This window comes from Mus caroli, chromosome 11 (genome assembly GCF_900094665.2).
Source record: "Mus caroli chromosome 11, CAROLI_EIJ_v1.1, whole genome shotgun sequence".
NCBI lineage: Eukaryota > Metazoa > Chordata > Mammalia > Rodentia > Muridae > Mus > Mus caroli.
In genome coordinates, this window is record NC_034580.1 from 56697594 (window position 1) to 56699902 (window position 2309).

The 2309-nt window shown below is 37.2% G+C and overlaps 1 protein-coding gene and 1 pseudogene across 2 annotated transcripts in view; both read right to left on the bottom strand.

The window, feature by feature from the left end:
- Positions 1–2309, bottom strand: part of Akap10 (A-kinase anchoring protein 10) — a 58461-nt gene that overhangs the window by 3225 nt on the left and 52927 nt on the right. The gene's annotated exons all lie outside the window — the stretch shown is intronic.
- Positions 2264–2309, bottom strand: part of LOC110305621 — a 355-nt pseudogene continuing 309 nt past the window's right edge.

A 2309-nucleotide genomic window follows, 5' to 3' on the forward strand; every position in this document is an offset into this window, starting at 1 on the left:
CTCTCTCTCTCTCTCTCTCTCTCTCTCTCTCTCTCTCTCTGTCTCTGTCTCTAACATCTGGCAGGGCAAGATGATTGTTGGACCTGTATCACATTCAAAACATCCAAGCTGCTGAGGATGTTACAGGATACTTTCCTAGGCCAGGATATATACAGTTTAGGGAAGAACACTCATCTAGCATGCTTGAGACCGTGCTTGATAAAGCAAAGGACCCTTATGAATATAGTTTCTCAAGATTTCTTTTTGCTTAAATGTAAAGTATAGGAATAGTTGACACCTCCTCCCCACCCCCCGCAAAAAATGAACACAGTTGGATGTGGTGACTTATGAGTATAATCCTCATACTTAAAAAAGCTGAAATTAGAAGAGTATTATGAATTCAAGGATAGCCTGGGCTATAGAGACTTTGTCTTGGAAAATTCATCCAGGAAGTGTCAAAAATTTGCAACTAAAATCTAATTAAAAACCCTTGTTGGATTGCTTGTTTTGTTTTTTTTAAACAGAGTATTATTATGTGGCCAGGCATTCTTTGAGTTCCCTATATATAGCACGGGTTGGTTTTAAATTCATGACCCTCCACCTTCAGGTTCCTGAGAACTAAAATTATAGGTTCTACTGTGACACCTGGTTTAAAAGAATTTTCTTAGGATTGATTTCAGTTGTTCGGTCACTAGGACTGAATCCTCTCAGGTCATTTATCAAGAGATACCTTCTTGTTTGACTTTTACGTATTAGGCAATTTTAAAACACTGGATCGTCTGGCTTACTTAAGTTTTGACAAGATGATTGCTGTTCTTATCTATATGTGTAATATACCTCCAGCTAATTTAAATATCCTTTTTATTACTGGAACCCAGAACTCATGTTATGTATTCTAGTATTTTGTTATATTGCTTTTCTGTAAATATATTAAAGTTTTCATTAAATCTGGAACTTTTAATAATTATTTTTTCAATTATTTTTTTTCTGCATTTGTGCTTCAAATGTTTGTTAGAAGGTATCACATCATCCAATTGCTTGCTTGCTTATTTATGTATTGATTTATTTATATTTCCAGTCTTTTTCTGTTTGTCTTCATGCAGGAGTAGACATTCTTTTCAGGGAATCTCTTCTTGTAGTTCCTAAATGCAAATGATTTCATTCAGGGTTATTTTTCATCTCTAATATTATTTCTTATTTCAGGAATCTTAGTTTTTAAAACCTATCTTCTATTTCTTCCCATTAATTTGTTTGCCTTAACATTGTAAAATTTTATTCCACATTATATTTTGAGTCTGCACGCCCCTGTGCAGGTGGTGAATCTGCTACAGCATGCTGTGGAGTTCAGGACAACTGTGTCACTCAGCCCTCTCTTTCCGTCTTTACTTGTGTTCCATTAAAGAGGACTAGCTTTGGTTTTAGCATACAGTTGTTACTTAGAGGTTAGTCTCATCCTTCCAAACTACTTTTGTTGAGGTCTATTCGGGCTCACTTAGCTCAAGTATTAAGACACAAGTCCCCACTGTTCTGTATCCTTTGTGTTAACATCAACTACTCCTAGCCCTGTCTTTCAGGCATCATTTGGCAAACTTTTGGGGCTTGTCCCTTGAGACAAGCATTTTCTTCCACATCCATGCAGATCAGTTTCTGGCCAGGCCAATGATTTGAGACCTTCCTTGAGTATCTCTGTACCTTTTATTTCTGGACAGTATCTTTTCTGTTTTAAATAACTGCATCAAGCTTTCCCTCTCTAAACTTTCCTTTTGAGTTTTTAGTTCAGCAAATCTCCTGGGCTCTGTTCAGATTTGCCTTCTCTATTTCAGAAGCTAGTTCTCAACAGTGGGCAAGGGCTCACTTGAATCCTACTTCTTTCAGGGATTATAGTCCCATATGCCCAACATCCATGATCTAGAAACAGTTTGCACTTAGTTCATCATCTTTGCAGTGCCTTATGATGAGAAAGATACTTCCTATAGCAGTTAGTTCTTCTGAGGGAGATACAGAAGGATCCTAATGTCGTATGTGTGTGAGAGTGCAGGGATCTGAGGAGACCACAAGCATCAGTTCTATGTGTTAGAGATGGCTGTGGATGCAGGGAACCAAATTCTGGTCCTGTGCAAGAGCAGTATGCACTCTTTTTTTTTTTTTTTTTAATGGTTACAATAGACATTTATTTAAAGTGTGGCATAGGTAGAACAAATAATTCTTAAATTGTGATTTGGGTTGAAATAACTTTGTAAAAGTATGGTGAGACCAGGCTCACCCACAGATCTTAACTAAAAGATCACTTCTCTGCCCACTCTTCTCTCTCCTTTCTTTCCCGAATAACC